The sequence below is a fragment of the Lactuca virosa genome, chromosome 7 (genome assembly GCF_052849685.1).
Source record: "Lactuca virosa cultivar CGN04683 chromosome 7, Lactuca_virosa_CGN04683_v6, whole genome shotgun sequence".
In the NCBI taxonomy this organism is placed as follows: domain Eukaryota; kingdom Viridiplantae; phylum Streptophyta; class Magnoliopsida; order Asterales; family Asteraceae; genus Lactuca; species Lactuca virosa.
The window spans coordinates 40,641,293-40,665,050 of record NC_136432.1 but is presented as its reverse complement, the minus strand read 5'-3'; the positions used below and the strand labels follow the sequence as shown (position 1 = coordinate 40,665,050).

At 31.5% G+C, this 23,758-nt stretch overlaps 1 long non-coding RNA gene across 1 annotated transcript; it reads right to left on the bottom strand.

Moving 5' to 3' along the window:
* Positions 1-677: 677 nt before the first annotated feature.
* LOC145126113 (uncharacterized) lies at positions 678-23,518 on the bottom strand. The gene is made up of 3 exons (XR_013716338.1): positions 23,362-23,518; positions 23,078-23,116; positions 678-929 (listed from the first exon to the last, which is right to left on the bottom strand). It is a non-coding gene; the product is annotated as an uncharacterized LOC145126113 (long non-coding RNA).
* Positions 23,519-23,758: the final 240 nt, after the last annotated feature.

The window sequence follows — 23,758 nt, the reverse complement described above, 5'->3', positions numbered from 1 at the left end:
AACATTGATTTTGAACGCCTCACTCCATGAGAAATTGTTAAGAAGATGATTCAATTATGTAGCCACACTAGGAAGATATGTGGAAGGATTTTATTGTAGAAGGCTTTTTTGATACAACCCAAACCGGATTTCTTTGATTTGTTGGAAAAATCATGACATGAACTCATCTAAAAGTACCGTCCGCACATACACACATAATGGAACATCTGTATATGTTCTCTTTTACATCTCCATAGTTACATCACATGAGTCGCCGATTTAACACAAACTATGTGACATAGAGAAATAGATAGATAGATAGAGTAAGTGAAAGAGATGGGACGAGATTAGACAGATACTTAAGAAAAGAATAAAAAAAATGTTACAACAATGACAATGACTATTTTGTAATTAATAAACACAAGGACTATTTATGTAATTTACTCTAATAGTTATGAATAAAAATAGAAATATCTAAAAAAAATGTCATGGGGACCAAAATGGTAATAAATGACAAACTTAGGTATCAAAATCGTCAGAAAAACAATCATGGTGATCATTTTGTAAATTATTTTCAGGTAAAATCGATGGTAACCTAATGACAAAATGGGAACAAATTTAAAAGCTTTAATAACGTAACTTGTAACCTGCTGTCAACAAAAAGAAAATTGAAACCTGGAATGAGAAATGATCAATAATTCCATATAATATTTCAACTTTTTCCGTATCAAGTACATACGGTAATTGGTTCTTACAAGAACAAACACAAATATCAAGAAAATGCTTATTGGTTATAAGTTATATATTATTATTTTACAAAGTATAACAATACAATATTACATGATCGATCAAATTGCCACATTGTTATTTACCTCCTCCTTTCCGAGGAGGACAATTTGGCAAACATAACCATTCAACGCAACAAACTCCATCCCCCGACCCTCCAACAACTGGATACATACAACAAAATGAAACATCATAATCATTTAAACTCAATACCGTATACGATGGTAGACACTTTTAGTTTTGATTTTTATTTAAGTAGAGCTAAATTCTCAAATTAAAATATGTAACTTCAGTTTGGGTAATTGGATCTGTTAATCTTCATTAATTTGAATCAGATTTTCATTTGAATAAAATTAATTTATTAATTAAATATAGATAAATAAATATTTGGCTATTTATTATTTATAAAATAAATAAAAATAAATAATTAGTTTAATTTATTAATTAAATATAGTAGTTTATTTAATATGGGCCAATTTCTTTTATTTACTTATTAATTTTTATAATTACATCTATATCTTTGTAAAACTTCAAATTAGATGTATATCTTTATAAAACCTATAAACTCAAATATATACCCAAATACTTAATTTAATCATATTTAATATATTTAAAAATTAAAAACAATATTTTTATATTAGATTATAACTAAATTACTAAATTACAAATTTTTGAATCTCTTCCATAATCAATCTTCTTATTCAAGACATGATTCTTTGTCATTTCATATTTTGCATAATCGATCGACAAAACTCAATGATTGCACATTATTATTAATCGTTTGCTAAACAATATATTTCATTTCCTACAATCAATTTAAGAGACATGCGATTATTATCTTCTAAACAATTTTGTTTTTCCTCTGGTTGTTCAGTTACATTACGTTACGTTACAAGTAAAATCATAGAAAAACTAATTTAAATGTGGATGTTAATATTTTGTAAGGACTCATGAAGTTAATGGATCGAAATAGCAATTTAGGAGAAAAATAATATTGTAATATTACAAGTTAATTGTTTTCTAAATAACAAAAAATCAATATAAAAACAATATTTTTATTTTTTTTAATATATGAAATATGATTAAATTAAGTATTTGGATATATATTTGAATTTATAGATTTTATAAGGACATATATGTAATTTAAAATTTTACAATGATATATATATATATATATATATATATATATATATATATATATATATATATATATATATAATTATGAAAATTTACAAGGATATAGATGAAATTCTCTCATTTAATATAATGTCAATCAAGTAATCAAGTAATTATTCGGTTCAGGTTACTTGATGGTTTGGCATAAAAAGACTTTGCTAAACCTAACCAACACTTCATGTATAAAAGAAATAAAAGAAGGAAAGTTGGGAATTATGGCAACTGACAATAGTTGAAATCGTAGTTTGTGCCTCATGCCCAAGCATAAAATCGGCACCACACCCTTTGCCTTTCCTCTTACTCGACGATCAAGTAAGAAAGAATAAGGAAAAAGTTTATTTATTGTTTGGTATCAAGAGCAATTTCATAACACTCACATGGATATCGATAGTCATATATAGTATAGCCCTAACGATTTTCCAATTTTTATTTGCATAAAGCGACAATCAATAGTTTATCTATTATTTATGTTGACATCATTTTCATCCTGACTATGTCCTCCCAAGCTCTTCTTTAGCATATTATTTCATGGCTTAGCCTTGAGGTCTCTATATTTGATTTTAGAGAGCTTAGTTATTTCCTTGGGATATTTTCCATACAACCATACATAGTTATTTCTGAGCCAATATAACATGCCATGGAGATCCATAAGTGTATGGTTAGGATCAACTACTAATCTTGTCTCAATCCAAATTAAACACCCTTGAGGCACCTATTCTCGATCCGACTCTTTATAAGAGTTTAACTTGTGCTCTTTAGTACATCACCTTAAAATGCTTAGATATCATCTATGTAGTTTTATTTATTTTCGTGAGCCGCATAAGGTTTACCTTGTCACTTTTAAATGCATTATGTTATATGTTCTACTCACCATTGATCGTAGATTACACCATCATGTCTCGTCTACTACATGTTTGATATATGTTATGATGTTAACTAAGGGGTGTCTGTCTACCCGATGTTCTACATATTGTTGCTATGTGTTTCTGGAAAGTAGTATTTTATCTTAGTCGTTAGTCCTCTCAGAATCATAATGGTATCTCTAATTTGAGTGTAGAGGTCAAGCATAAAGGGGTTGACAATACGGTTGTGAAAACTTTTATCTTCGTATTCTTCTTTTTGAGTTATATTCATCATCCTTATAACATCAATCATGTATTATGACAAGATCATTGTCGTATACATGTCTACGAACATGTTTAACATTAGTGAATTAAAAATATAGAGATAGACATTCGTTTTTTTGCGTAACTAGGTTGCCTGGGAGAAGTTCGATATTTTTCATGTTCCCTCTAACTATCATAGTGTTGCTATCCTCATTAACGGACTACCTATATTTTAAGAGTCCTTCTATTAACCTAAACTTATTCATAAAACTAACATTAAGGGTTTACATTATAAAGTAAATTGTTTTAAATAAGTATAATTTCGTATAAACAGAATAACCATCTAGTTTTATTATATAAATGGTTCTTATAAATAATGATTAAAATCTTATTGAAATAGGTGGGTTGAGTTTTTGTAAACATTTCAAGAAACTTTGTTGTAAAACTACATGGAACGAACTGATTTTATCCAATCCAGCTGCATATTATAACATGATTCATCTAATATTCACATTACACATGTATAATAGCTATGGGATTTGTGATTACACATGTGCAACATGCTAGATGTAGGGATAGGATAATCATGATAAAGTTAATATAGTAGATGAGGAGTTTATGAATGTCATATATTCTTACACACTAGTGCACCACATGTTGGGTTAGAGGAGTAGGAAAAACATAGTTTTTGTGTGTATAGGTTTGCCAATTAAAAATGAACATGAGAGGAAGATAGATGTCATAGAAATGTGAATGCTACGATGGTCATGTGACATTATGTTGTTGTATAGGATACCAAATATGAAAATTAGGAATGAGTTTGGAGTGACGTCGATCACTAAGAAATTAAGAGAAGGAATATTGAGTTGGTTTAAACATGTATATGAAATACAACCATCTGTTGCTATTAAAAGAGTTGAGGCAATCAAAATTGAGGGTGTGTGGAGGAGAGAGCGTCCCATAAGGAAGTGGGAACTGGGAACATACAGTAAGGGTAGACTTGAAGGAGTTCGCTCGTATTAAGGATGTGACCTCCGATATGAGAGAGTAGAGACAAAGAATTAGGATACCTAAGCAGTTTTGGCATAGTCTAGGGTCTAGCATCATTTTGTTTTATATTTTATATATTTATTATATTTCTTTGGACCTACTTACCCAAGTTTCCTATACTTCTAGCATGTATGGTGAGCATATGCTTTCGACTTACTTATTGTATCTACTATTACGTCTTGTGTATATATTCATGTTTTACTTACCTTCTCTACCGTGTGTGTGTGTGTGTGTATATATATATATATATATATATATATACACACATGATTGGGCCTTTTTTAGAGGTACACCAATGTTTTCTTTATCGCTAGCTCGTGTTTGTATGCATGCATTTTATTTGTAGGCACTTCATGTAGAGATTATCGCTAGTTAAATTTTTTTATACAATGTTAATATATAGAGAAACATAATTTGTATTATTATTATTATTATTATTATTATTATTAATTACTTATCTCTTTTCTTTTGTCGAGTGTCATCTATGGAAACAGTCATCCTACCCTAATTAGAGTCGTAAATGAATCGAACGTTCAACGAATCGTTTGTGAACCATTCGACGAGAGGTTTGTTTATGTTTGTTTATGTTCCATCCGTCCCAAAATTATTGTTTACAGACAAAAAACACACAGATTAATGAAACATTATTTACCACTAACTTTATTAAATGAAATGACAATTGTACCCTTTTTTTGTTGGATTATGTGTCTAAGCCCATAACTATAATTGATATAAACTTGAATTAATGGTAGCACAGTCCTTTTGAGTTGCCTTCAAACCTGGCAATTGAATAAGTTTACTTTTAGAGAGAGAAAAGAATGATTTATTAATTTATTGCTTGGTTAATAAATTAATTAGAAATCAAAATAAATGATTTATTAATGTATTATGAAAATAATATATTAATTAGAAATCATATTGATTAATTAATATTTAATCAGGAATTAATTTGGAATTAATGTTGGGATTAAATGAATTAATTAAAAGTGCGGGGACTAAAGGTAACAATGTTCAATAGTTGAGCATTGGGCAATTCTAGAACCTCCCTAAAGAGGGGGAACGAAAATGTAGAGTGTCTTTTGGGTTTCCTTGGGCTCTAAGGGTGCCTTAGGGAGGAAGTTAAGGGATTAGGGTTATCTTGGAGATATCTGCCTTATCCAAGACCTTCCCCTCACCTATATAAACCCTCCTTAGGGTTGAATTTCGGCCAAGCCTTCCTTCTAAGAGCCTTGGACGAAATTTTTGCTCCTTCCCTCTCTCTCTCTCTCTCTCTATAGTTTCCTTGTTTTTTCATATTGTATGTTCAATTAGAGAGAACATAAATCTTAATTAGGGTTGCATGCACACATAGGATTGTATGGTATGCTCAAACCCCATCAGTAGTATCAGAACCTAGGTTTAGCTTTCTATTGAATTGGTACTGATATGAACTTGAACAAGGAGGGGAAAACAGAATGGTCATTATGTTCTTCGAACACGTCGTGATGTTCTTCGAATACGACGTATTGGACTGCAACATGGTGTGTTGGTCCTTGAACACGGCGTGTTTGTGTGTCAGATCCTGATTTCAGATTTTCTTGCCTAACTTGATTTATTTGGTTAATATTTAGTAATTATCTTTTATTAAATCCGCCATAATCCAATTTTTGGTAATATTAGATAATTAAATAAGACCTAAATGTTAGGAGATAATTATGAATTGAATAATGTTGACTTTATTTGATTATAATTATCCTTATGGATATGATTAATAATTTAATTAATTGTTTAATTAAAGGATAATTAATATATTCATAATTGGTTACTAAATAATTAATTTGATTATTAATTGAACTTAATAATTAATGTTAATATCAGGGTTGTTTAAATTAAAAGGTTTAATTTTTAAAATTTAAAATGTAAACCCTAAATTACATTCTTATGGATTTTGTTGATAATTTAATTAAATGATTAATAAAAGGATAACTAATAAATCCATATATGATTTAAATTTAATTAAATTAAAAGTTTAATTTATTACAAGATTAAACCCTTGGAATTTTAAAATGTTTAAAATTCACCTTATACTTTATATATAATTAAGAGTTTAATATATATTATATGTATAAGAAAAGTCAGTCGAACTATTAGTACGCCTCATTCACAAAGTCATACTATAAGGGGAGTTTAAGGAAGCGGCCTGTAAAATGACCGACATTGGGTATCCATTCTTACCCACGGCTCTCTTGTATGGTGGAGGGTTGTTAGCCGAACGGGTTCGATAGGACAATTAATCCTCATTAAAAGTATAATGATACAGTAACTAAACAGTTTTCTAAAATCTCATTCTTAGTTACTTTAGGAAAAATGTGAATTTGATGCTAACCCATGAAATTGCACGTTGCACCTTATTGGTCGTTAGTGGAGCGTGTGTGGTTAACCGGCACACTAATATGGGACTAATATTGTTGGCAATGAGTGTCTCGTAAATTATCATTGATTGATGGAGCGTGTGTGGCTAACCGACATATTATTTAGATGATAAATGGCATCAAGAGTACCAAGCTAATTTGCATGGTTGTTCACATCTCGTTTGTGATCCTCGGCATCCCAGTCAAAAAGTGAGAGCATAATCGAGATTAAACATGCTACTGAATAGTTCAATGAATCTCAAAAGATCTAGGAGTTTCATAAGATTGAAATTGGTAAATGCTTTACCTACCTAAGATAGATTCGAATTTGATTACAGCATCCCTCTTTAAAGTTCGAATCGAAAATATGGATCCTAGCCTTAATTTAATTTATGGGCTAATAATTAAGGATTAAAATCAACTATCTTGAATTTTATTTTCTCTTATTATAGATGTCAAGTTCAGACAATAATGGTTTTCCTCGTCCTTCTGGAAATAGTTTTCCTTCTTTATCTGAAGATGATCGTCCACACATGATCAAGGTGAAAGAATGTTCCCTTCTTCAAGCAATGGTGGAACTCGAAATCATGCTTCTCCAACTCTTCCTCCTCCTCCTCCTTTGGCTCTCCCCATGTCACAAGTTGAAAGATACGAAACTATTCAAGCCGTATTGGCAAGTAGACATCAAGATGGAAAGTCCGTGTGTGCACATGTTCTGAAAATGAAATCGTACAATGAAAGATTGGGGATGTTGGGTGTCGTTTTTTCAAGGGAGCAGGCCATTAATATGGTTCTCCTTTCACTTCCTGAATCATATAGTCAGTTCGTTGATGAATTTTATATGAGGGACCACGGCGTGACCCTAATTGACCTGACACATAAGTTGATTGCTGCTGAAGCAGAAATTCTTAAGAGCACAAGTAAAGCAAAAGTTTATGAAGGATCTATCTCCAAAGTTTCCATGGATATTGACAATGGTGGTGCATAAAAGATTTCTCTTCCCAATGGAAAAGGATCAGCCGAGGTCAAACCGTTTGATCGTATGGTAAATAGAAAGGCTATTTCTGAGATAGTTCCATGTGTTAATCCTAAAAATTACATATGTTTCTATTGCCACCTAAAGAGACATTGGTTGCGAAGCTGCCCAGACTACCTGAAAGATCTTAAAGATAGTAAAGTCAAGTCGTGTGACTCTACTTCAGGACATCCACTATCTAACTTCATTATTAAGTTCCTATTCATAGATTATTAATACATGATGTGATAGTCACATTTTGATGTTGCAGGATCTAAGAGAAAAAAGGAAGCTTAAGAAGAGTGAGTTGAATCTGATCGTGAGATATGGATTTCGGTCGCATGGTTCGATGATCAGATTTTGGAAGCTACTGTTTGGGAGTTATGATAGATTAATAGATTGCTTAGGAAATATCTAGAAACATAGTTTTCATATATTTGCATTATAAGGACAAATTTTTCCGCTTATTATCAATAAAAGTAAATTTTTGATTTATTTACTTTACATTTCCTTGCAATAACATTTATGAAAAATTGGTGGTTATATTTCTATTATTGGCAATGTTAAAAGTGGATTTGATTCTTAATTATGTTGTTTGTGGAAATGTCATAATCAACCAAGTGAAAAGGAATTCTCATCACCCAAGTTTCAATTGGATAGAAACTTGGAGTCATGCAATTTGAATAATATGATCATTGGAAGATTATGACTAATTCATTGATCACATGTTTATATGAGTCAAAGTGGAGAACTATTGATCTAGTACATATTGATATGGACTCTTGGGATCCACGACAAAGGACGATAACTCTATTCGTCATGGTTTATCGATGTTTCAGTAAACATGGTTGTGTTTTTAAGATTGAGCATAATTCTAACACTTTTGAAAAGTTTCAAAGAGTAGCAGAACGAATAAGAAGAATCTATTAGGCAGAAAGATAAATGTTTCTCCAATCTAAAAGGAAAGGAGAATACTTTAGTATCATGTTTTTTGATCATCTTAATGGTTATGGAACTATATCACAATTGATCCTCAAAGAACATCTTAGTGAAATTGTTTGACTAAGATTAGGAATCAGATATTGTTGAAATGGTTCAATCAAGAGATGAGGCATACTTCGTTTTCCAATCAAGTTTTAGAGTCATACTCTAGCAACTACAAATTGTATCTTGAAGCTTATTTCGTACTAAGTGGGTTTATAACACTTCATGAAATGTGGAGTAATAATGATTTCTTACTCTAGAACATTTGAAATTGATAGTTATGATGATTTGGTTAAAAAAAAGGATAAACTAAGATCAATTATATGAAGTGTTTTCTTGTCAAGAATCCATACTAACTTTTAAATATTTGTTTTTGCTTGTTAAGGAATGTTCCTTAAAAGAAAAACTTATATGTCAAGAAGTCAGTGGGAGTCTTAATGATCTTGAGTGTTTCAAGGGTCAATCAAGAATAAACCTTTTAGTTATCACTAGCAAACGACTTAAGGTTGATAACCTATCATGTTAAGTTGACACATTCTTGTTTTTGTGCATATTCCAGTTGAGTTGGAAATGCTTATGAGTTCTATGGTTCTCATTTGACTGCAAAAATGCAGATCATGTTGGTCAATGATAGTACATTGGTCAATGGAAGCGAGCTACTTAAACAACATGGAAGCACTGGTAGGCCTTTATGCTACCAGAAGGCAAGAAATAAAGAATAAGCAAAGTTCAGTCCATGAAAGGAAAATTAAATTTGATCTTGGTTTTGTCCTCAACCTTGTCTTATGATTGTAGGTTGGAATTGATAAATTCACATGGATATGAACGCATACACCATAAAATCTAGGTGGCAAAAGATTTCGCTCTAATTCATGAAAAATGATTATGAGGAAACACTTTCGCTAGTAGATTTTAAATCTGATTAATATCGTTATGGTTAGCATTTGTGATAATTGCGTTCTCAAATTTGCATACGATTACGACATCCCTTTTCATAGTTCGAATTGTGAGAAATGGAAAGAAATAGTTTGAACGTTCAATACTTATAGCTATAAGTTCTGAAAGAGTTTAAACACACACATATGCTATCTAATGAAAGGTGTATAAGCTTGAGAAGTCTAGATGGAGGCTTATCAAAGCACCACATACCCAAAATCTGAACTTTAGATAGAAATTCAATAGTGTTGATTTCTGGAAGTCCAGCTGATTTTTGGGTACATGTCGAAGCTAGTGGGAGCATAATCGTTATGCTAGTGGAAGCATAATTTTTATGCTAAGTGTTGTAAGTTGGCAATACTAATTGTAAGGAACAAAGTTTTCAAGTTGCAAGTTGCAAAGTCGGGAAATTGTTTCGATATAAAAGGAGTTAAGGGAGAGGACACTCATAATTCATTTCAGATCTAAAGGTTTAGATTGAAGGGTTTAATGGAACTTAGTCTTGGACATATATGAATATCATGTTGAAATGATTCAACATAATTAATTCGATATATGGAAAATATTATAGCTAGAGACTGATCAAATATCATGTCTTTATGTAAGACATTATGTATCGAATCCCATATGTTTTGGATATAGGATTGATTACATATGCTATAATATTTATTTGTTCTGATTTTTCCAAATGCCTAGGGCAATGAGAGGGAAAAGGGACTAGAACTTCGTGTGACTAAAGTCGAACAACTGTCAAGAACATTCTGAGGGTATACCAAAAGATTGGTTGATTGTGGACAGTTGGAAGTATAGTATTGGACAGGCCATATTGTCATAATTCTGAGTGGAGGTGACTCTTGTTCAGAATTGATAGTCATATGGGAATATGGAAACGTTTCCATAATGGGAGTTGATGATTAGAATCTACATGTGAGTTAGGAACCTTAAAGCAAAAAAAGTGTTCAAGAATTGTATCTTGAATTTGAGACTTCGTTACCATGAAATTGTTTTAAGTAACAAAGTTTCAATGGAACATTTTGTAAGATCGTTAGCAAAGTCTCTGTGACTTTGAAGCCTCGATATCATGAAAGGATATTGCATGTAAGGTTGAACACTAACAAATTTAGTAGTAGCAAGTATATGAAGTTGTGAAATGTGCATCATTAGAATAGTGTCCAATCGATCTGTTCACAAAGGAAGGACCGTAGAGAGACATAGTATGCATGTTTATAACATGGCATGACTAATGTTTAATTCAAGTGTTTCGTTGATTACTCGAAACATGATACAATGATTAAAGTTTAAATAATATGGTGATTAAATAATAAGGGTTTTATTTATATTCAATAGTTTTGAGACCATAGTTAATTAGGTTATTATTGTGTTTCACGTTGCATGTTTTACTTCACTTTGCACAGTCACTCGTACTTTTGGAAGTAAGTAGTGAATTAAGGCTGTCATGAATTGAATTGTAGATTTTCTATGGGGATTAGACATAGCAATGTTTTTGTTGGAATGTTCATGAGTACTTGAAAATGGGGATTTTATGTATTGGATAAACCCACGCTCAGAGAATTACTTCATGGATTTTATCACGAGTACTTTTGAGACGATAATATCTTATATTCTTGAAACAGAGATATATGAGTTGTTGTCTACAGGTCAGTTGTGCACTGTTAATAAGTAAACGCATCAGTAAATTGATGTTATAAAACGTATTGTTGTGTGTCATTTGATGAGTAAATACTACAAGCATATGCGTCGAAGTTTATCCGTTCTTTTTGCCATAACGGGAAAAGCGATATTTGTGGGCCCCTCGATATTTTGATGATGACACCTAAAGCGTTTGGCCAAGCTTGGACTGAATTGATGTGTTCAATTAGTAGTCTAATATCAGTCGTCATAAATCAAATATCGGGAAACAAATCTTGGACAGAGAGATTGATTATAATTCATGTCTCATGTCCATACGATATCTTGTAGAATGGTGGAATATTTGATCACTTATCTTAGGACATGTCACTGACTGGGCCAGAGTTCGACAACAAATTTTGGTAGCTGCAATTTGCTAGTCAATTCAGTAGTTATACTGGCAGGTATAGTTATTATTGTTGGATTAGAGTCTAAGTCCATAACTATTTTGGTATGTACTTGACCCGATTATGAGCATGGTCCTTTTGGGTTGCCTCACCATAGCAATATGTAGTATGAATTAAGGAGAGAAAGGTTTAATTATGATTTATTAATATATTATGAGACTAATATATTAAAGGAGAAATCATATTGGTTAATTAATATTAGTCAAGAATTAATAAAGAATTAATTATGTGGCTAAAAGAGATTAATTAAACTTGGTGGACTGGAATTGTAATTATAGGATAATTGCAATTGGGCTATGGATCACCTTGGAATAATAGGTTGGACGAATTCTATGGGGAAGCCCATTAGAAATCGTCCAAGGCATGTTCCAGAAGGGGTCCATGGGCTGCTTAGGGCTTAAGTAGTCAAATTAGGGTTTCCTTGTTAGATAACCCTAATTGCCTACCAACTTAAAGAACCCTTGAGACCCAAAAACGTGGCTAAGTCTTCCTTTAGGGTTTCCAGCTGTTTTTGGTGTCTCCTCTCTCCTCCCTCTTCATCCAAGTTGCTTAGTGGTGCTTGTGACTCCATTAGAGGTGCAACACTTGAGGCACTAAGCTTTCTGAAGCCAATGAATTGATTGTTATTGCTATATAACAATCAAAGGTTAGATCTAAACCCTATTTTATGTTAATATGATTAATTGTGTGCTAGATCTAGGGTTTATAAGTCTTGGAAGTTTATTGCATGTTCAAAGTAGAAAAACTAGATCCAAGCAATTAGGGTGCATGAACACCATAGGATTGATGTTATGCTCAAATCCCATCAGTGGTATCAGAGCCTAGGTCGTTTTTCTATTGAATAGATGCATAATTGAACTGCCAAAGACCTGAAAATCGAAATTTCTTGCTGTCTGCCTGATGAACTCGCCGAGTTGCTCTTAGAACTCGACGAGTAGCTTCAACTCGACGAGTTCCAAAGAGGACTGGACGAGTTGGCTGTTCAGTTGCCGGGTTTTTCGAATTTTTGGTCAGATTTTGATGTGGATAATTACCAAAACTCGTTTTTATTGCCTAAAATCGATTTTTTATGTTTGGAATGATTATCCTTATCAAAATTGATGGATTTGGTTAAATATGGATAATATAGGATTATTATAAGATAAATATTTGACCTAGTAAGTTTGAAAGGATTCAATTTACACCCTTTAGCTTTTATAGTTTAAATTTGAACTTAATAGTTTTGTTTTTGAAATTTAAATAGTTAAACCCTAATGTTTTGAAAAGTTTCAAAACTTGTCCTCAAGTTTTGGAATTTATATTTTTTGGATTAAAAGTTAATTTTGAAAGATTTAAATTCTAATCCCAAATGTTTTGAAAAGTTTCAAAACTTGCCCTCAAGTTTTGGAATTTAAAAGTTGATTAAAAGTTTGATTTTGAAATGTTGAATTCTAAAACCCTCGCATTTTGAAAAGTTCAAATTACACCCTTATGGTTTTGTTAATTAATTAAAGTGTATAATTAAAAGAGAGTTAATAATTCCATAAAGTTTTGGTTTACATTTAACTAAATTAAAAGTATAATTTATTAAATTAGACCACCTAGTATTTTAAAAGTATAAAATACACCCTTATAGTATATGTAACATTAAAAGTCTAATATTATATATATATATATATATATATATATATATATATATATATATATATATATATATATATATATATATATATATATATATGAGTAAAGAGTCAGTCTTACCGTTAGTAGGCCTCATTTACGAAGCTGGTCTATAAGGGGTGTTTAAGGAAATTGCCTATAAAATGGCGATTGAATGGGTATCCACTCTTACCCACCGCACTCTTGACTAGTGGAGGGTCGTTAGCCGAACGGGTAGGATAGGACGAAACCTTCCATTATAAGTATAATGAAGTACAAAGTAACTACATGCTTTACAAATTCCCAAATTCTAGTTACTTTAGGCAAAAATGTGGAATTGTATGCTAATCCATGGAATTACACTTTGTACCCTTGTCGAAACGTTAGTGGAGCGTGTGTGGTTAACCGGAACACTAATTTGCATTTGGCATTGGTGGCGAAGGGTGGCTCGATGTTTATCATAGATCAATGGAGCGTGTGTGGCTAACCGGCACATTGATTAGGTGATAGTATCATTGAGTGCACCACGTGATTCGTATGGTTATTCACACCTTGTTTGTGATCCTCGGCATCCCAGTCGCAAACCTGAAGGGCATAATCAAGATTAAACACGCCATTGAAAAGTTCAATGAATCTCAAAAGATCTAGGAGTTTCAATTCATTTAAAACTTAAATTTCTTTTTCGTTTTTCATGGTGGAAATTGGTAAATCGTCATTTACCTACCTTCAAATATTCTGCAACTAGATTACGGCATCCCTCTTCTAGGTTGTAGAGTATTGTGTTGGATCCTAGCCTTGATGTTTCTTTTGGGTGTTACATCAAGGATTCTTATCAACTAACTTGAATTTTCTCCCGTTTTGTAGATGTCTAAATCTTACAATGGTCTTCCCAAGTCCCTTGGAACAAGCTTTCCAAATGAAGATGACGTTCCACGATACGATCAAGGAAATGAGAGTCATGCTTCACTTCCTCCACCTCCTCCAATTATTCTCCCTAACCCACAAGTTCAAAGGCTTGAAAAGTTCAAGCTCACTCAAGCCCTATTGGCAAGTAAACACGAAAATGAGAAACCTGTGTGCACACGTCTTGGAGATAAAGTCACACATTGATAGGTTAAGGATGATGGGTGTCGATATCTCAGAGATGTTGGCTATTGACTGGGTTCTTCAGTCGCTTCCTGAATCATATAGTGAGTTCGTTAGAGAGTACTATATTATGGACCACGACGTGGCCCTCATTGATCTCACCTATTTGCTTATAGCTGCTGAATCAGCAATGATTTGGCGTGCTGGTCCAGCAAATTTGTCTGGTGAATCAAACTCTCAAACTTCAATGGACACTGGCAACATTGGAAGTCCAGAAAGGACTAAGCATGAGATTGTCCCATGTGCTGTGCCAAAGGAGTCCATTTGCTTTTATTGCCTAGAGAAGGGGCATTGGAGACGAAGCTGCCCAAACTACCTGAGAGATCTAAGAGATGGGAGAGTCAAGGAATATGGCTCTACTTCAGGTAAAATCCATTATCTAACTCTGTAAGTTCCTATTTTTGATTCTTAATACATGATGTGATAAGATTACATTTTGATGTTTTACAGGATCAAAGAAAAGAGAGGAAGCTTAAGGAAGAAGCGTGCTGAATCTGATCATGAAGAAATGGATTTCGATCGCATGGATTCGAAGATCAGATTTTTTGAGCTGCTACTCTAGAGTTAGGATAGAATGATAAGATAGCATAGTTTTTCAGTTGAATTGCATTGTAAGGACAAATTTTTCCGCAATAAAATAAATTTTGATTTTGTCTTATTTATTTATCTTTGCAATGGTGTATATGAAAAATTGATGTTTAATTGTTTCTATTATTAGCAATAATGGATTTGATTCTTAATTATGTTATTTGTGGAAATGTCGAGAATTTGCCAAATAAGGGAAGATTCTCATCGCCCAAGTTTCAATTGGATAGAAACTTGGAATCATACAACTAGGTTGCGTGATGAATGAGAAACTTCATGTTTGGAAATTAGACTATTTTGACAAAGTGTCAAGAAAAGGACTGGGAGATCAAGTACACTAGGTTGTGCTTTGATCAAGTCCACCACAAGAGTGATAAAGATATTCGTCATGATTTACTAATGTTTAGTAAATATGGTTATACTTATAAGATTAAGTATAATTCTGAGTTGATCGAAAGAATTTCAATCAATAGCAGAACGAATAAGAAGAATCAAGTAGACAGAAAGATAAAAGTTTCTCTATTCTAAGAAGAAGGGAGAGTACCTTTTATTGTGTTTTATGATAAGTCTTAATGATTAAGAACTATTTCTCAATTGGTCCTCTAAGTGAGTCTTAGTGCATTTGCATGTCTAAGAAGAGGAATCGAGAATTATGGAAATAGTTAAAATCAGGAAGTCAATCATACTTCGTTCCAATATCAAGTCTTAAAGTCAAGATTCTGACATGAGTGACAAGTCTTAAGTAGGTTTATAGCACTCATCAAATGTGGAATTTGGAAAAAGTTTTCTTATTCTTGCACATTTGAAATTGGTAAGTTGTGATGTCTTGGATAAGACAAAGACCAACTAGGACCAATTTTGTGAAGTGTTTAGTCTTGATAAAAACTACACTAACTCTTGAATATTTGTTTGTCAAGAAATGTTTCTTGACAAGAGAACCTTATATGTTAAGGCGTTAGTGAGAGTCTTAATGGTCTTGAAAAGTTTCAAGAATAAACCTAATTGATCATCACTAGCGCACGACTTGAGGTTTGTAACCTATCGTGGATGACATAATTTTGTTTTCTGCCCCATTCCAGTTAAGTTAATTATGCATCTGAGTTCTATGAGTTCTCATTTTTATGCATAAAGGCAAGCACCTTGATCAATGGAAGGTACATTGATATGTAAGGGTGAGTTGCTAAAATACTTGGAAGACATGGTGGGCACTCGTGTTACCATGAGGCAAGAAATCAAGCTTGAGAAAGTTCAGTCCATATGTTTTTGGATTTGTCGCAAACCTTCGTTTTGGCAAATTCACATGGATAGGAACATATACACTATAAAGTCTAAGTGACATAAGATTTCCCTCCTTCATGAAAATGATTGTGAGGAAATGCTTTCACTAAGAGAGATTTTAAGAAGATAGCAATTGTGATAGTTGTATTCTCAAATTCGATTATGATTACGGCATCCCTTTTCATAGCTCGAATTGTGAGATTTGGCAATTGGTCTGAACATTTGGGACTTAGTAACATAAATTTTGAATTGTTTAGACACACATGTGAGCTATCTAAGGCAAAGGTGTATGAGCTTAAAAAGCTTAGATAAAGGCTTATCAAAGCATTAGGTATTAGAAATATGAACTTAAGGAATTTAATAAGCATTGTTTTCTGGAAGTTCAATTGTTTTCTGAATACATGTCAAAGCTAGTGGGAGCATAAGTGTTATGCTGGTAAGAAAATAATCATCATGTTAGTGGGAGCATGATTATTATGGTAAGTATTGCGAGTTAGCAATATTAATTATAGGAAACAAAGATTAACTTGCAAAGTTGTAGGGGTTGAAAAGTTGTTTTGCTATAATTAAGGGAGAGAATATTATACTTCGTTTCAAAATTCTAAAGCTTAGATCGAGAAATGTTAATAAATTTAGTCAAGGATACATAGTGCATTCTCAAAATTCGATTATGATTACGGCATCCCTCTTCATAGTTCGAATTGTGGGAACATGGCACATAAAATATTATGACAGAAGGATGATAAAGTATCACGTCTTTATGTGAGACATTATGCATCGTGTCCATACGCCTCAGGTATAGGATCGATTGCATATGCTATAATATTTGACCGTTCTAAAATTTTCCAAATGCCTAGGGCATTAAGAGGGAAAAAGGGACTAGAATCGGTTTTGACTAAAATAATTAAACAACTATCAAAGGACGATCTGAGGTTCACTGAGGATTTGTCGCTTGTGAGTAGTTGGAAGTATAGTATTGGATGGACTATATTGACATTATTATGAATAGATAAGATTCTATTAAGAATGAGTTGTCATATGGCAAAAATGGAAATGTTTCCATTAATGGGAGTTGGATATTAAGAAATATGTCTAGATTAGAAACTTTTATGCGAGAAGGATGTTCAAAGGAATGTACTTTGAATGTGAGACTTCACGTCTACGGAATTGTCTTGTAACAATTTCCGATAGAATACCTTGTAATTTCATTTGTCGGGCCTTGGTGACTTTTGTGCTATGACATTACGAAAGAATCATTGCATAAAATGTTAGAATCTGACATATTCTAAAAATGGTAAGAATTTGGTATTCTTAATAAAGATTGGGGATTGTGAAATGAGTTTCATTGGAAAAGTTTTTCAATTGATCTATTTCACAAAGTATGGACCATAGGAAACCAAAGTGTGCATGCTTGGAGCATGGGACAATTGTGGTTATAATTCGAGTAATAAGTTGATTTTCTGAAACAGTAAACAATGAATAATGAGTAATCAATATGGTGTTTAAATTAAAGTGTTTTTATTTACGCTCAAAAGTTTTGGGGCCATATAGGATTAAATATTATTATTGCGTTTCACTTTGCATGTTTTGACTTCCAGAATAATTGGGTTATTCGAACCTCCACAGTCAGTCATACGTTGGAAGTAAATATGAAGGAAGATTGTCATGAATTTTTCTGCAGATTGTCTAAAGTGTTTAGACATAACATAATTTTGCTGCAGAGTTCATGAGTGCTTTGATAAGATTAAAGTATTGGATTAAACCCACGCTCACTTGAATCACTTCATGGATTTATCACGGGTGATTAGTGAGACGATAACATTGTATATTCTTGAAACCGAGACGTGTGAGTTGTTATTTGCTGGTCGGTTGCACATTGATGATAAGTAAACGCACCAGTAACTTGGTGTTATAAAACTTATTGTTGTGTGTGATTCGATTAGTAGGTACAAGCAAGCATTTGAGTCGAAGTTTATCCATTCCTTTTACCCAAAGTGGGATAAAAGCGATATTTGTGGGCCCCTCGATGATTTAGTGATGACACCCTAAGCGCTTGGCCAAGCCGGGACTAAGTTGATGTGTTCAATTGTAGTCTGTTGTCAGTCGTCATAAATCGGAAGTCGGGAAACAGTATAGAGAGAATGATCGAAATTCATGTCTTGTGTCTATACGATATCTTGAGAATGGAGAATATATAATCCCTTATCTAAAGGACACGCGTATCTGATAAGATCAGAGTTGACAGCGGCTTTTGAAAGCTACGATTGCTGATCAGGTTCTGAAGTTATACTGAATAGTTATTAGACTTATCCAAGTGGGAGACTGTTGGATTAGTGTCTAAGTCCATAACTATTTTGGTATGTACTTGACTCGATTATGAGCATGGTCCTTTTGGGTTGCCTTCACCATAGCAATATGTAGGATGAATTAAGGAGAGAAATGTTTAATTATGATTTATTAATATATTATGAGACTAATATATTAAAGAAGAAATCATATTGGTTAATTAATATTAGTCAATAATTAATAAAGAATTAATTCTGTGGCTAAAAGAGATTAATTAAACTTGGGGGACTGGAATTGTAATTATAGGATAATTGCAGTTGGGCTATGGATCACCTTGGAATAATATGTTGGAGGAATTCTATGGGGAAGCCCATTAGAAATCGTCCAAGGCATGTTCCAGAAGGGGTCCATGGGCTGCTTAGGGCTTAAGCAGTCAAATTAGGGTTTCCTTGTTAGATAACCCTAATTGTCTACCTATTTAAAGAACCCTTGAGACCCAAAAACGTGGCTAAGTCTTCCTTTAGGGTTTCCAGTCGTTTTTGGTGTCTCCTCTCTCCTCCCTCTTCATCCAAGTTGCTTAGTGGTGTTTATGACTCCATTAGAGGTGCAACACTTGAGGCACTAAGCTTTCTGAAGCCAAGGAATTGATGGTTATTGTTATATAACAATCAAAGGTTAGATCTAAACCCTATTTTATGTTAATATGATTAATTGTGTGCTAGATCTAGGGTTTATAAGTCTTGGAAGTTTATTGCATGTTCAAAGTAGAAAAACTAGATCCAAGCAATTAGGGTGCATGAACACCATGGGATTGATGTTATGCTCAAATCCCATCAATTATAGTTATCCAAGTGGAAGACTGTTAGATTAGGTGTCTAAACTCATAACTATAATTGATATAAACTTGAATTTATGGTAGCACAATCCTTTTGGGTTGCCTTCAAACCTGACAATTAAATAGGATAACTTTTAGAGAGAGAGAAGAATGATTTATTAATTTATTGCTTGGTTAATAAATTAATTAGAAATCAAAGTAAATGATTTATTAATGTATTATGAAAATAATATATTAATTATAAATCATATTGTTTAATTAATATTTAATCATAAATTAATTTGGAATTAATTTTGGGATTAAATGAATTAATTAAAAGTGCATTGACTAAAGGTGACAATGTTCAATAGTTGAGCATTGGGCAATTTTTAGAACCTCCTTAAAGGGGGGGGGGGGGGGGGGGGGCAGGACGAAATCTAGAGTGTCTCTAGGGTTTCCTTGGGCTCAAAGGGTGCCTTGGATGCCTTAGGGAGGAAGTTAAGGGATTAGGGTTATCTTGGAGATACTTGCATTATTTAACACCTTCCCCTCACCTATATAAACTCTCCTTAGGGTTGCATTATCCAACACGTTCCTTCTCTCTCTCTATAGTTTCCTTGGTTGTTCATATTGTATGTTGAATTAAAGAGAACATAGATTTTAATTAGGGTTGTATGCACACATAGGATTGTATGGTATGCTCAAAAGCCCATCATTTGTTGCATTTAATTCCATGGTAGTTTAACTAATAATGAGAGGTATTTTGGTAAAAGTGATATTTATTTTTAGAAGTTGACTATTATTTTGGGACAAACCAAAAAGGAAACATGGACTATTAATATGGGACGAAGGGAGTATAATAAATGAACGAACATAAACACAAATTATCGTTCGTTTGGTTAAACAAACGAACATGAACAATGGTATCGTTCATTCATTTGTGTTCGTGAACGTTTGTTTATGTTGTTCATTTATGTTTTTTCGTTTAAGTTTATTTATGTTCATATAAGTTCAGTTGTTGTTTATTACGTTATATATTATAGGTTCTTTTATGTTCATATATGTTCAATTGTGTTTGTTTATCTTTGTTCATTTATGTTCGTTCGTTTAGAATGTTCACAAACATGAACAAGGTAATTTGTTAAAAGAACGAACATGAACAAGAAAACTTGTTCGTTTATTTGTTCGTGTTCATTCGTTTGTTCAGCTAGCTTAAGCGAACGAACATGAACAATCCCTTATTCGTGTTTGTTCGGTTCGTATATAGACCTAACCCCAATGGTAAGAGCTGCCAACCATCCTGTCCCACCGTAACACTAAGGTGATATTTGTTTTTTGTTTGCAGATCTTTTTGGCTTATTTTGTCTATGCCCATGCAGATCACACGCAAATGTTAGCATTCACATATTGTTTATTTTTTAGAAAACCGCATACCTAAAAAGATTCGCACATCCTCTTCCTAGCACATATGTGGACTAGATCTTCTAACATTTTCAGACATCTTCTAGCCTAATCAAATACTTTTTTCGAATGCCTCGTTATTTTACTTCTTCAAATGCCTCTTTTTTGTAACCTCTTCAAAAGTGAATATTTTCCGTTTGAATGTTTTTTTTTTTAATATTTTCTCATTTTAACTATAATAAAATACAATAGATATCAAACATATTTGTTATTTCATATAATTTAATATTTTATTTTGTTATATTATACCACACTATTTAAAAGTGATATAATTATCTTATTGTTATTAAAATACAAAATAATTTAGACATACTAACCATAATAACCATAATATAATGTCGCATAGAAAAAAAAAAGTTAGTCATGAAAAATGAATTTGTTATACAATAATACAAAAAAAATGATACATATTTTTTCATTGTTTATATAAATCATAAAAAATGATTTTTTTTATAAAAAATATTGACCAACAACAAAGGGTCTGCATGATCCAAATATTGAATTTTTTAAATAAATTGAAATCGAAAGAAATTTGAATTTGATGGAACATTTTAATATTATAAAATTAGAACTATTTAAATTTCAATATTGAAAAACTCTTTTACGTTTAAACCCACTTCATTTAAATTTTAGTTTGTTTTAGCAGTCAGCTGAATTTAAAAAAACAACAAATCTTCTTTTTACACACTGTAGACATTTAATTCACCTCTTCCACTGCAATTGTCTGCATATGTGATCCGAAGATTACAAACATTTTGTTTAAAAAAAACGAACAACATCTAAGAACTCTACTTAAAATGAGATTTTTTTTTTCGTTTCAGAAAAAAAAATGAGATTTTTTTTCTATGCAAAATTAAAAAGAAAAAACCAAAAAAAAAAAAAAAAACCTTTAAACTTCATCTAAGAGAAGCGTTAGAAAAAGAAATTTTAACAGAAAAAAAAAATACTTTTTTCGATACATATGTATATACACAAAAAAAACTTTTATTTTTGATCTTTATTGAATGATTACCTTAAACATAATTAATATGTTTGTTTGATTTTGTTTTTCTTGTTGCATTTACACATGTGATTACATATGTGTGTGCATGGATACGACGAATAAAAAAAAATATAATTTTAGAATTTTTTTTGTTACTCTTGTATACTTAATATATAAAAAATTTGGAGTTTTTTTTTTTTTTTTTTTTTTTTTGAGAGGCCCTTTGTATATTTAATAATTATAAAATATTTAAGAAAAAAATGAAAAATAAATATACCAAGTGTATAATAGTCTTTTCAGTATTCTAAGGGACCAAAAATGCAAAAAAAACTAGTTCAAAAAGACCACAAAACCATAAAAGTCGTGGTTTAGACTAAATCTCGAAAAAAAATGCATATCACAGAGACCATTTTTGTAGTTTTGTCTTTATTTTATTTTATACTAGTTCTAATAATACATTATATATTAGTTTATAACTCGTGGGAACCACGGTTACAAAATTAATTAAATTTTTATATAAAAAACTTAAAATTATTAATTAATTATTTTAAATAAGTTATTAATAATGAGATTTTTTTAGTTATATAAATTTTAATCATTGATTTAAATAAATATGTGAAATTATATCATTTTATAATTTGTATTAATTTTATTATAATTTTTATTATAATATTATTAATTTAATGTAATTAAAATGGAAAATTTAAAATTTAAAATATGAAATGGAGTTGACAAGTGAAATGCATTAATTAGGAGACATAATAGTGTGAGACATGAGAAATGAGAAAATGAGAATAAAATATACATTAATTAGGAGGCCTAATAGGATGACGCGTGTCAAAAAGAGAATAAAACTTTTCTTTAATTAGAATAGGGAAATAAATAAATAAAAAATGTATCCTATTTAATTATTTTTTTTGGTTATTCATATGTAAATAATTAGAATACACAACATTATAGTGTGCGTTAGTAACATATGAATGCGTAAGTGAATAAATAATGTGAATGATGAATATTAATTATTTTCGTAAATTATTCACTTTTTAATTACTCAATATCATATATTATGTACATTAGTCATTAATATGTATATAACTCATAAAATATATAAAATGTGTTATTCATATGTGAGTAACCTAGAAATTGCAATAAATATTCTTGGTTTAGTCAAATGTGAATAATACTTATGACAGAAATCTGATGTAAAATAAAATAAAAATCTTATATTATATAAGAAATATATATTAGTAACATCTCTATATATAGAAAATAAAAATATAACTTCTATTCAATTTTTTTGTATGAAAATAACAAGCAAAAAATAAGACGATGTTTTAGCATATATGTATTGAGAGTGTCTTGTATATACCTTTGGAATCATTATAAGTTGCAGGGAAGGAAGTTCTTCCTGCAAAATAAATAAAAACAAATGCAAGGTAAACTTCAGTATCTTACACCCATAGGCAACATGATGTTTTCCATATAATAAAAAGCGTGATTATAGATTTTCGGTTTTCCTACAAAACAGATCAAAAACACTTACATCTTACATACATACATATACATAGATTACAAAACAGATCAAAAACACTTACATCTTACATACATACATATACATAGATACAAAGATATATGTGTCGCTTAGTAATCTACCTTTGGAATAATGAGTTTCTGGTGGGAAAGTTCTTCCTGCAAAAGAAACGAGTACAATGGCAAAGAAAACAGCCAACAGAAAAATGGAGCCATAAGACTTCATTGTACTACACGTCTACACCCCGCTTGAAATTTTCAGTAGTGTTTGATTTATATAGAAAAATGCCTGCTGTCCTAATTATACGCGTTAAATGGAAGTTTTAGAGACCAATTATAACCACATAAAAGGGTAATTGGGCGCGGCCTAATAGAAACATTACACGTATGATTTATAAGAATCTTTTTTATATTTTGTTTCATGACTGATTTGGAATTATATTTCTCTTGGTTTTAATTTTTTTTTTTATTAATTTTTATCTCTATTTTCAAATCAAATATATATTTTCAAATTAAAATT